General features: G+C 36.7%; 2 long non-coding RNA genes across 2 annotated transcripts in view; one reads left to right on the top strand and one right to left on the bottom strand.

Moving 5' to 3' along the window:
• Positions 1–5398: 5398 nt before the first annotated feature.
• Positions 5399–13888, bottom strand: part of LOC139830660 (uncharacterized) — a 54753-nt gene continuing 46263 nt past the window's right edge. Inside the window, exon 3 of the long non-coding RNA XR_011743681.1 lies at positions 5399–5593. This is a non-coding gene — a long non-coding RNA (uncharacterized lncRNA). The remainder of the gene's footprint in view (positions 5594–13888) is intronic.
• LOC127295669 (uncharacterized) lies at positions 12267–13767 on the top strand. The gene is made up of 3 exons (XR_007848005.1): positions 12267–12497; positions 12583–12754; positions 13706–13767. It is a non-coding gene; the product is annotated as an uncharacterized lncRNA (long non-coding RNA).

Genomic DNA, 13888 nt, shown 5'->3' with positions numbered 1-13888 from the left:
GCACATCTTTTTGAAGAAGATTAGTAAGAGGCTTTGAAATCTTAGAGAAATCTTTAATAAATCTCCTATAAAAACCAGCATGACCAAGAACACTACGAATACATTTAACATCCCTAGGATAGGGCATCTTCTCAATTGCTTCAACTTTAGCTCTATCAACTTGAATACCTCTCTCAAAAAATTTATGTCCCAATACAATTCCTTCATTAACCATAAAGTGGCATTTCTCCCAATTAAGAACAAGGTTAGTTTCTTCACATCTCTGCAAAACTTTATCAAGGTTTCGCAAGCAATTATCAAAAGAATTCCCATAGACAGAAAAATCATCCATGAATACCTCTACAATCTTTTCACAAAAGCCGTGAAAAATAGCAGACATGCATCTATGAAAAGTAGCAGGAGCATTACATAAACCAAAAGGCATACGCCTATAAGCATAAGTTCCATAGGGACAAGTGAAAGTGGTTTTCTCTTGATCTTTAGTTTTAACAGCAATTTGTGACAACCCAGAATAACCATCAAGAAAATAGAAATGAGTATTTTTAGACAACCTTTCTAACATTTGATCAATAAAAGGTAAAGGGTAATGATCTTTCTTAGTAACTTTATTAACTTTTCGATAATCAATGCACATTCTATACCCTAGAACTACTCTTTGAGGGATGAGCTCATCATTATCATTAGGTACAACAGTTATTCCTCCTTTCTTAGGAACACAATGCACAGGACTAACCCATCTACTATCAGCAATAGGATATATAATACCAGCTTCAAGAAGTTTTAATACCTCATTCCTTTCCACATCCTTCATTTTAGGAATTAGACGACGCTGATGCTCAACAACAGGCTTTGCATCATCTGCCATGTTGATGGCATGTTGGCAAATAGAGGTAGAAATCCCCTTCAAGTCATCAAGAGTGTAGCCAATAGCTCCTCGGTGTTTCTTCAATATTTCCAATAACCTTTCTTCCTCAAAATCTGAAAGCTTAGAACTAATAATAACAGGATATATTTTCTTATTATCAATATGAGCATACTTAAGATTATCAGGCAACGGTTTTAAATCAAAAACATGATCTTCCTTTGGTGGTGGTGTTGTACCTAGATCTTCAACCGGTAAGTCATGTTTAAGAATAGGTTGACGAAGGAAAATTTCATCAAGCTCATTCCTTTCTTCCCTAAAGACTTCACTCTCACTATCCTCCAAATGTTGCTGCAAAGGATCATTAGGAGCAAGAGCAATAGATGCACACTGTTCAACTCTAAAATCATTATTAGGCAATTCAGCTTTATAAGGAGCTTTGGAAAATTTAGAGAAATTAAACTCATAAGATTCACCAGCAAATTTAGTTACAATTTTCTCCTTCTTGCAATCTATAACAGCTCCACGAGTATTTAGAAAAGGTCTACCAAAAATGATAGGACAAGACTTACTAGCAGCAGAACCAAGTACCAAAAAGTCAGCAGGATATTTAATCTTACCACATAGAACTTTCACATCTCGAACAATACCAATAGGAGAGATAGTTTCTCTATTAGCTAGCCGAATAACCACATCAATATCTTCAAGTTCACAAGAACCAATTTCATGCATGATTTCTGTGTAAAGCTCATAAGGAATGGCACTAATACTTGCACCAATATCGCATAAACCATAATAGCAATGATCATCAATTCTAACAGAGAGCATAGGAACACTGGCTTTCCTAGACTTATTAGGATGTGAAACAATATTAGAAGCATCTTCACAGAAAATGATATGACCATCTTCTACATTTTCAGTCACAAGATCTTTAACTATTGCAATAGCAGGTTCAACCTTTATTTGTTCTTCAGGTTCTATAGGTTTCTTTGCACTTTTATTAACCACACTAGTTATAACAGAATACTCCTTCATTTTAGTAGGAAAAGGAGTTTTTTCAATATAAGCTTCAGGAAGAATATGATCAACAGTTTTAATTTCAACACATTTACCTATAGGTGAATCAGTTTTATCTTTGTAAGGTTCATGATACTTATTAAAATTCTTCCTAGGAAATTCAAAATGAGAGGCAAAAGCTTTATAAAAGTTTGCAACAACTTGAGAGTCGAGACCATAAGTAGCACTCATATTACGAAATTTATCAGTATCCATAAAGGTTTCAATGCATTCATAATCATAATTTATACCTGACTCTCTATCTTTGTCGTTCTCCCATCCTTCAGTATTCTCCTGAATCCGATCAAGAAGGTCCCATTTAAACTCTTCTTTGTTGCGTGTAAATGATCCAGAACAAGTAGTATCCAGCAAGGTTTTATCTTGAAAAGAAAGTCTTGCATAGAAATTATCAATGATGATATTACCAGGAAGCTCATGAATGAGGCATTTGAGCATTAAAGACTCCAATCTCCCCCATGCTTGGGCAATACTCTCTCCATCATGAGGCCAGAAATTATATATGCGGTTTCGGTCTTTGTGAATTTCACTTGGAGGATAGAATTTAGAATACAATAGGGGCACAATATCCTTCCAATCAAGAGAATCCCCATTCTTCAACAATTTGTACCAATGCGCCGCTTTACCAGACAACGATATAGAGAATAGTTTCTTCCTAACTTCATCCATAGCAATACCTGCACACTTTAATAACCCGCATAATTCATGTAAAAACAGTAAATGATCTCCAGGATGGACAGTTCCATCCCCTTCATAGCGGTTATCCACAACACGTTCAATAATTTTCATAGGTATTTTGTATGGAACCTCTTTCTCACCTAGCGCCTCATCCACTACCTTTGCAGTAGTAGTAGATTTTCCAAATAGGAATTCAAGAGAAGATCTCTCCATAATGAATTATAGCAGCAGACAGAAATAAAATCAGCACGTACAGTAAAAGTTTCCCTTACCAATTCCACTTACCAATAGCGCTTCACTCCCCGGCAACGGCGCCAGAAAATAGTCTTGATGACCCACAAGTATAGGGGTGTATCGTAGTACTTTCGATAAATAAGAGTGTCGAACCCAACGAGGAGCAGAAGGTGTTGACAAGCAGTTTCGATGACGGATTCACTGTAAATGCTCACAGACAAGTATTCAGGGGATTTTGATATAGCAGATAAATAAAATACAAGTAAGTAAAATGCTAGAGTAATAATTGCAGCGAGTGGCCCAATCCTTTTTAGCACAAAGGACAAGCCGGTTGGTTTAGTTATGATGACCAAACGTTCTTGAGGACACACGGGGATTTAGTCTAGTGTTTTCGCTTCATATAGTTGAATAATCTTCATTGTTTTGATAAGTGTTGTGTGGGTGAACATATGATAATGCATCGCCCTTCCTAGGACTAATACATACTTGTGATTAAACCCCTTGCAAGCATCCGCAAATACAAGAAAGTAATTAAGATAAATCTAACCACAGCCTTAAACTCTGAGATCCTGCTATCCCTCCTACATCGATATACCAATGGGGGTTCAGGTTGCTGTCACTCCGGCAACCCCACAATTAGCAAACGAGTACAAGATGCATTCCCCTAGGCCCATAAAGGTGAGGTATCATGTAGTCGACGTTCACATGACACCACTAGAAGAATAACACCACAACTTAAATATCAAACCATTAAATATTACTCAACATAGTTCACTACTAACATTTAGACTTCACCAATGTCCTCAAGAACTAAACGAACTACTCACAAGACATCATATGGAACATGATCAGAGGTGATATGATGATGAATAACAATCTGACATAAACCTTGGTTCAATGGTTTCACTCAATAGCATCAATAACAAGGAGTAATAAACACCGGGAGAGTTTCCCCTATGAAATAATCAAGATTCAACCCTAGATGTTACAGTGGAGACGAGGTGCGGCGGTGGAGATGACGGTTATGATGATCCCAATGAAGTCCAGCTCGATGACGGTGGCGATGGCGACGATTTCTCCCTCCGGGAGGGAATTTCCCCGGTGGATTTCAGCCTGCCGGAGAGCTCTTTTCTCTCTGGTGTTTTCCGCCCCACAGAGGCGGCTGTTTCTATTCGCGATGCCTCCCAGTACCTTAGGTTTTCGGGTAGATGAAGTACGCGAAGGAGAGACGGCCGAGGGGGGCTGTGGGCCCCCTCCCCACAAGGCGGCGCGGCCAGGGTGAAGCCCGCGCCGGCCTATGAGGGGGCCATGGCAGCCCTCCTCGGCCCCTCCTTTTGGCTGGCTCCTTCTTCTGGAGAAATAAGACTTTCGGTGTATTTTCCGTCAATTGTTGATCTTCAGAAATATTGTATCCTGACGGTGCTTTTTCCAGCAGAATCCTGACTCCGGCGAGTAATTCTCCAATAATCATGAAACATGCAAAATAGGTGAAATAACATAAGTATCATCTCTAAATATGAAATATATCAATGAATAACAGTAAATTATGATATAAAATAGTGATGCAAAATGGACGTATCAACATGTTATTGATGTCTAACTGGTTCTCGTAGTAGTGCCTGGGTATTTGATACTAGTTTGGTTGCTCACATTTGTAACTCGAAACAGGAACTACGGAATAAAAGAAGCCTAGTGAGGGACGAGGTGACGATGCGCGTTGGAAATGGATCCAAGGTCGATGTGATCGCCGTCGGCACGCTCCCTCTACATCTACCTTCGGGATTAGTTTTAAACCTTAATAATTTTTATTTGGTGCCTGCGTTGAGCATGAATATTATATCTGGATCTTGTTTAATGCAAGACGGTTATTCATTTAAGTCAGAGAATAATGGTTGTTCTATTTATATGAATAATATCTTTTATGGTCATGCGCGTGAGATGAATGGTTTATTCTTGTTAAATCTCGATAGTAGTGATACACATGTTCATAACATTGATGCTAAGCGAATTAAATTGAATGATAATTCTACTTATATGTGGCACTGTCGTCTTGGTCATATTGGAGTGAAGCGCATGAAGAAACTCCATTCCGATGGACTACTTGAGTCACTTGACTTTGAGTCACTTGATAGATGCGAAGTATGTCTAATGGGAAAAATGACTAAGACTCCATTCTCTGGTACAATGGAGCGAGCTATAGACTTATTGGAAATCATACATACCGATGTGTGTGGACCAATAAGTGTAGCATCGCGTGGTGGTTATAGTTATGTTCTAACCTTCACGGATGATCTGAGTAGATATGCGTATATTTACTTCATGAAACATAAGTCCGAAACATTCGAGAAGTTTAAGGAATTCCAAAGTGAAGTAGAAAATCAACGTAACAAGAAGATTAAGTTTCTGCATTCTGAACGCGGAGGCGAATGTCTGAGTTATGAGTTTGGTGTAGCGATCCAACCCGGTACAGGTTGAATCTCTGTGCTTAATAGTGCTAGTCCCTGGATCAATCGCTAGCACACACAGTTTAAGATGTAATACCAAGAAACAAAGGTCTTTATTATATCGCATGATCCAAAATTTACATAATAACTTACAAACTGCATAGCACAAGGCTAGCTCAATATCAGAGTTCACAACGAACCATAGAAGCATGGAGTCCTTCGTCTTCATGTGCCACAGGCGAGCATGTCGAGTATAGACTCGTAACCCTAACCATCGAACCTCACTCGTTCATCGGAATATCTGCAACATAAAACGTTGCAGCCACGCAGGGTCAATACATTTGGAATTGTATTGGCAAATATCACTTTTGGTGGATATATAAATGGCGCCTAACAACTACGTGCTCATTTGAAAAGTGGAGTTTCGGCTCTTTTGCGGAAAGCAATAGTTTCCCTATCTTTTATAAACAAATTTATTCTTTAAAAATCATCGTCTAGGAACATATTAGCATAACCCATACCGTCGCAAGACAGTTAGCTTCATATGCTCCTAAACATCTACGGACATGCTAGCATAGGCCCATGTAAACACAAGACAACCTAGCTTTGCATGCTCCTAAACCCATTGTTTGTCCCATCAATGTCACATCCCAAAATTTTCTAAATTTTGGAATGAAAAATAAAAATGAATTTAGTGCTTGATTGTTTGAACTTGATTGAAAATCCACAAAGAATTAAAACTTTTTAGAGTTATTTAAACGTATTTTCCAAACTATTGTTTTTCAAATACTCTTGGTTTCAAGTATTTTCAAAATCAAACATATTTTGATTTTCAAAGTTTTCAAATCTTTAATGGATTTCTATTTAAGAAAATAAAACTATAGAAAACTATATTTATAAAATATTGTCAAAGTAGCAATTAGACCAAGTGCGTATAATTATTATTTTCACAAATGGATTTTAAACAGGTTCCTTGTTGTCCTAAAACACTATTTTGATTTTTACAAATTTTTATAAACTTGTTTGGTATGCGTATGTTGAAAACTATTCACACATAGCCATAGTGGCATAATTGTAATAAAAATAATATAAAATAATAATTTATAAAATTTAAGTGTTTGTGTTGTTCTATAATTAGCAAAATAATTTTACAGATTTATAGAAATTTAATTCACTTAAATCGGAGTTACGAAACTCATTTTATCAAAGAAACAAATAATAGATAAAAAAAGGAAACAGAAAAAAAAGCAAACGGGCCGGCCATCCGGCCGACCGGCCCAGCAGGCAGCCAGGGCCAGCCGGACCGACCGGCAGCCATCGATCGAAGCCCCACAGTCACCGAAGGAACCACCCTGATTCCGTGTTTGTAAAACTTATCTTAAACGTACCTTTTTTGAACTACACAACTCCGATTTCAGATCCGTTTGTTTCTACGTATTCCTAACTTCGAGGTTCACCTTTTCCACCGACCTATGGCCTATATAAAGTCACCACCACGTCGCAGTTTCGTTTTCCCTTTCCTCCTCTCGAAACCCTACATCAACGAAATCTTAACTCATTGTTTTGACTACCAAAACCACCTCAAATCGCTTCGGCTCTACACGAAAGTTGTAGATCTCGTCTAGATCTTTCAATCCCGACCAATCTCATCTCTTTTCATCCACCATACACGGACAATTTCGCATCGCAAGGCGTCAGGTCTGACAAAGGGAATCTTCAATTAGTTCGTGCTCCTTCCACGAAATCCAAATTCCTTTGGTGAGTATGTAGATCTGATCATCTTCCACAACTTTCATGTTAGAAGTTTTTCGATTTGAAGTACCGATTTATCGTTCATCTACAGATCTATTTCGAGTCAACCGGAGCCAAATCGAGTTTCAAAACTATCTCGAATCGTCATGACTTCAACACGGAAGTTGTTCCTCTTGTCAAGATCTTTCCATTGCCGCGAGTCTCACCTTGTTTCGTTCACCGAGCAAGGAGAATAACGTGTTACAAGATTCAGATCTTATAAGATATAACCCAGATCTTGTCAAACTAATTGTGTCATTATGAAAATTAATTTGTTCGTTAAATAGATCTATTAATTCTATACAACTTTGATGTACAAAGTTTTCCCATTTGAGCAACTTTTTCTGTCAACATTTATGACATCATCATGACATCAGCATAGTCAACTCAGTCTGGTAAAAGTCAAACTACAGTCAGCAGTACAGTCAGCAGTACAGTCAAACTTGGTCAAACTCGTTTTAAATTTAATTTTAAATATCAGATTATATGTCCAAGTTGGAAATTCATTATAAAATCATCCAGAGGTCCAAAATTTGCAAATTTTATATCGTTGGAAAGCTTATAAGTTGTAGAATCCAAATATGAAATGATACTGTATAGGTTTTGTGTTAGATTTTGCGTCATAATTCAAATTGTTAAATTAAGCCTTTCATACTATATAATTTGTTAAAATAATCTACTGGGCCAAATCTTATGTTTTTGTACTTTCTGGAATCCTCAGATCATGTACTTCAACATGATATAGGAGTTGTACAACTTTGATACGTGCACAAACTTGGTTTAGTAAAACCTATACAAATCAGTAATTTGACGATAATTCAAATTCTATAAATTATTTTTGAATAATTCCAATTGGTCTAATCTTGTAGTACTGTAACCTATCCAGGGAAGTCAAGTTTATATTTTTACTAAACATAAATCTTGCGGTAGAAATTTAATAAGGTTGTGTATGTTAAGTGGATACTCAATTATTGTTTTTCTAAACCAAATTAAATACATAGGAAGCTTTATTATTATTGCACATATCAGAGAACACACAATACAACACATACACACTACCTCTCTTGTGAAATAAATTGGTGCATAGCATGCATGCATGTCTATGATTGTTCATATCGAATGTTCGTTTATTTTTGTTGTTGTTGTTGAATGGTATGTTTATGTTGTGCTATATTCTATGTTATAGTTTGTACGGAGAGTAATGTATTTTGATTAAGAGAAGTGAACGCGCTTCGACTACCAAAAACGCAAGTGACACTCAATTACCTATCTATTTTGTTAAGCATTAGTGTTTTATAAATTAGAATGCATGGTAGGAATTTTGTTTTCGAAAGTTATGCTATGCTTATCGTGTATAGCCACCATGAACCCTTGCTAGCACTCTTAGTTTGTCTAGAAATAACAAAATGCCACTGCTGTTTTGATTATTTTGGATTGTGAGAATTGAGAATTAAAATTAACAACCTTAATGAATCACTTGGATGGATTGGTTGTGTGGTGGGCGGCTGCTCAGGGCTCCGATCCCTGGGGATGGACCAGTGGACGGGTGGGTGCCTGAGAGTGCGTTGTTGAATGGTGGTTGCCCTGGACTGCACCTCTGGTTTTCACCAGGGGATCGTGCGGGGGTTTATTATCTGTAATGGTTTTAAGCCCGTGGGTTTCACTTGTGGTTGGCCACCCAGGATTAAAGAGATTATTATGTCGTCCATGTTTTAGTTAGCTTCCAGTGCAGCCTTATGGTATTATGGGCTCTGCCGGGATTAAGTCAGTTGTGAGGTCCAACTTGTTTGATAGACAGGAAGATGTGGCTGCAGCCAAATGGGTACGAGTCTATGCTAGTATGGTTGAAACCTTCTTCTGAAAGATTTTGTCTCATTCTTCTCTTGGGAAGGGTGGGTCGTAAGGTGAAAGTGCACAACCTCTCGAGAGTAAACCTAAGATCTTAGCCGTGTCCCCGGTTACGGACAATTTGAGCTTTCTAGGCAGGGAATGTACGGAAGAATCTCATCACCTTTTCTGAATAAGTTAAAACTTGAGTAGCAACTGTCGAATAGTACATGGGAGATGTAACCATGATACTGTTTATGACATCATTATGAGTTTTGTAAAATGTTTTGTTTTGAAATAAAATGTAGGATAAAATTGGCTTTGTGCAAAATTGCCTAAACTCCACTTGCCAAATATCATGTAGATAGTTAAGCCCAAAACAGCCACCATATAAGTGTCATTTGCCAGTACATCATTGTACTGACCTCCATTCGTGGGGCTGCATGTTCAAAACGTGCAGGATTTTCTGAGTAGAAGTACGTGGTAGGATCTCGAGTCTACATTCCAACATGACTGCCTGTGGCACATGAAGATGATGAAGGCTCATTGCTAATTTACTTTTCGCTATGTTTATTCTGAGCTAGTCCATGTGACTAAGCAAAATGTAAGGTTTTATTGTACCCTCTGGATCGACGATGCAGTAATTTGATACTATTGCAATGATTACTATATTTTGTAATGTGTGTGCTATCAGTGATCCCGGGAATAGCACTATACACAAGTATCTTGCCTTTATTTAAAGGTAGGGTGCTACAGAATGGTATCAGAGCATAGTGTTGCCTGTAGGATCGAGACCCTAGGTTTGGATTAGAAATAGGAAGACCCTAGGATATAAAAAAATTATAATCCTATTTCAATTTAAAAGATGTTTGGATTTTGAACCTCTTGAATTCTCATCCATTCCACCTTCAAAATTGTTTTGCTCTCACCTTAGATGACCAATTTCATGAAAACCCTCAAGGAAGTAGAGATGATGACCTTGTACCTGAAGTGAGGGACTGCTGCTTCATGTGACATTTTTTGATTTTGCTAGAAGTGTTGCATGGGAGACAAATGAAGAATTTGAAGAAAGACTTCGATGAAGACTGCACAACACACGAAGATGCATCGAAGGAGTAGAATAGAAACTTGAAATATCCAAAGCAGAAATACACTAGACCACTATTAGCTCTCTTTTTGTTAAAACAACGCTAGCATTAGAAAGTATTGATCTTACCAAATTGAGGTATGACCATACTGGTTATTTGGTGTTTGAAACATATTTCTTGATGCTTGTTAGATGTTGTTTGTAAGATGTTTTGCTTTTATCTGACGTGTTGGGTAGGAAATCTTCTTTAGAATCTTTCTATCTATTCTCATCTATACCCAACCCAGAGAATGTTTTCTCGGCAACTCGCCATGAAGAGAACAGTAGTGAAACTAACCTTGATGTTCCTATCAAAATGAAGAACCGAAGAGTGCGAGATACGCAAAATCCTAGTTAAGGATCGATAGAAATATTTTCAAAACAGTTCAATAATGGGGATTGAAACATTGATTCAATTCTCCATGAAAGTTTTTATCAAACTTGTGAGGTAGACCAAGGGTTAGAACGCGAGATTCAATAAATCAAATACGGAGTAATGATTTGGGTGCAGGATGGATTGATCACCATAATATTGACTTTGCGAATCTAGAGAGACATACCTACAAAAGATATATCAGCGAATAAGCCTAAACCTTAGGGTGGATAAATATTATACCCTTATACTAGGCAAGTGCTGCCAAGCGTAGGACTAAAAGGAGAAGGCACATCCAACTACTAGATGAAGAATAGCAGAAGACCGTCGATGACATCGACAAGTAAGAAAATGATGGATGCCTTGAAGTAATATCATTGACCCAAGGATGTGACCCATCAGTACCAAAAGTAGTTCAACAGCCAATCTTTGGATTAGAAGTCCTACTATGAAGGGAACCTATTTGATTCACCTTGGAGATATATGTTGTTCACTATATGTGAATAAGCATACGCCTATTGGAGTTAACTCAGAAGCCCTAAGCCATATATGTTTTCCAAATATGACCTGTGCCAAGTCATATCCAATATGAGGTTAGCCTAAACCCAAGAAATAAGACTACCAACAAAAGTTTCTTTTAAGGGTGGTAGAAGCCATACACTTGGATTAAAGATTTACCCGAGATGCCACATTAGATGGTATTTGGAGAAGGTATCATAAGGAGTTTTCCCTGAGTATACTCAAGTACAAGATAATACCCATGTGATGAGTACCCTCACAAAAATGGACACAGTTGATGATATAACCGCATATGGTTTAGTGTAACATTTTCAAAGCCCAAGGTTGACTTCCAAAATCTCCTCGGAGATGTTTGAAAAGAAAGCAATAGTGAGCATAAACCTATTAGAAGACTTTAACCCAAACCTTTTTCTTTCTAGCCTTTCTCAAATCTCGAGGACGAGATTTCTTTTAAGGGTGGTAGTCTGTCACATCCCAAAATTTTCTAAATTTTGGAATGAAAAATAAAAATGAATTTAATGCTTGATTGTTTGAACTTGATTGAAAATCCACAAAGAATTAAAACTTTTTGGAGTTATTTAAACGTATTTTCCAAACTATTATTTTTCAAATACTCTTGGTTTCAAGTATTTTCAAAATCAAACATATTTTGATTTTCAAAGCTTTCAAATCCTTAATGGATTTCTATTTAAGAAAATAAAACTATAGAAAACTATATTTGTAAAATATTGTCAAAGTAGCAATTAGACCAAGTGCGTATAATTATTATTTTCACAAATGGATTTTAAACAGGTTCCTTGTTGTCCTAAAACACTATTTTGAATTTTACAAATTTTTATAAACTTGTTTGGTATGCGTATGTTGAAAACTATTCACACATAGCCATAGTGGCATAATTGTAATAAAAATAATATAAAATAATAATTTATAAAATTTAAGTGTTTGTGTTGTTCTATAATTAGCAAAATAATTTTACAGATTTATAGAAATTTGATTCACTTAAATCGGAGTTACGAAACTCATTTTATCAAAGAAACAAGTAATAGATAAAAAAAAGGAAACAGAAAAAAAAAGCAAACGGGCCGGCCACCCGGCCGACCGGCCCAGGCAGCCAGGCCCAGCCGGATCGATCGAACCCCACAGTCACCGAACCAACCACCCTAATCCCGTGTTTGTAAAACTTATCTCCACTTAAACGCATCTTTCTTGAATTACACAACTCCGATTTCAGATCCATTTGTTTCTACGCGTTCCTAACTTAGAGGTTCACATTTTCCACCGACATATGGCCTATATAAAATCACCACCACGCAGTTTCGTTTTCCCTTTCCTCCTCTCGAAACCCTACATCAACGAAATCTTAACTCGTTGTTTTGACTACCAAAACCACCTCAAATCGCTTCGGGCTCTACACGAAAGTTGTAGATCTCGTCGAGATCTTTCAATCCCGACCAATCTCATCTCTTTTCATCCACCATACACGGACAATTTCGCATCGCAAGGCGTCAGGTCTGATAAAGGGAATCTTCAATTAGTTCGTGCTCGTTCCACGAAATCCAAATTCCTTTGGTGAGTATGTAGATCTGATCATCCTCCACAACTTTCATGTTAGAAGTTTTTCGATTTGAAGTACCGATTTATCGTTCATCTACAGATCTATTTCGAGTCAACCGGAGCCAAATCGAGTTTCAAAACTATCTCGAATCGTCATGACTTCAACACGGAAGTTGTTCCTCTCGTCAAAATCTTTCCATTGCCGCGAGTCTCACCTTGTTTCATTCACCGAGCAAGGAGAATAACGTGTTACAAGATTCAGATCTTATAAGGTATAACCCAGATCTTGTCAAACTAATTGTGCCATTGTGAAAAGTAATTTGTTCGTTAAATAGATCTATTAATTCTATACAACTTTGATGTACAAAGTTTTCTCATTTGAGCAACTTTTTCTGTCAACATTTATGACATAATCATGACATCAGCATAGTCAACTCAGTCTGGTTAAAGTCAAACTACAGTCAGCAGTACAGTCAAACTTGGTCAAACTCGTTTTAAATTTAATTTTAAATATTAGATTATATGTCCAACTTGGAAATTCATTATAAAATCATCCAGAGGTCCAAAATTTGCAAATTTTATATCGTTGGAAAGCTTATAAGCTGTAGAATCCAAATATGAAATGATACTGTATAGGTTTTGTGATAGATTTTGCGTCATAATTCAAATTGTTAAATTAAGCCTTTCATACTATAAAATTTGTATAAAATAATCTACCGGGCCAAATCTTATGTTTTTGTACTTTCTGGAATCCTCAGATCATGTACTTCAACATGATATAGGAGTTGTACAACTTTGACACATGCGCAAACTTGGTTTAGTAAAACCTATACAAATCAGTAATTTGACGATAATTCAAATTCTATAAATTATTTTTGAAAAATTCCAATTGGTCTAATCTTGTAGTACTGTAACCTATCCATTGAAGTCAAGTTTATATTTTTACTAAACATAAATCTTGCGGTAGAAATTTAATAAGGTTGTGTATGTTAAGTGGATACTCAATTATTGTTTTTCTAAACCAAATTAAATACCCAGGAAGCTTTATTATTATTGCACATATCAGAGAACACACAATACAACACATACACACTACCTCTCTTGTGAAATAAATTGGTGCATAGCATGCATGCATGTCTATGATTGTTCATATCGAATGTTCGTTTATTTTTGTTGTTGTTGTTGAATGGTATGTTTATGTTGTGCTATATTCTATGTTATAGTTTGTACGGAGAGTAACGTATTTTGATTAAGAGAAGTGAACGCGCTACGACTACCAAAAAGGCAAGTGGCACTCAATTACCTATCTATTTTGTTAAGCATTAGTGTTTTATAAATTAGAATGCATGGTAGGAATTTTGTTTTCGAAAGTTATGCTATGCTTATCAATCCTAGTAGTGTATAGC

The sequence above is a fragment of the Lolium perenne genome, chromosome 4 (genome assembly GCF_019359855.2).
Source record: "Lolium perenne isolate Kyuss_39 chromosome 4, Kyuss_2.0, whole genome shotgun sequence".
Classification (NCBI taxonomy): Eukaryota; Viridiplantae; Streptophyta; class Magnoliopsida; order Poales; family Poaceae; genus Lolium; species Lolium perenne.
The sequence above is the reverse complement of the archived record's forward strand: the minus strand, read 5'-3'. Positions and strand labels throughout refer to the sequence as shown.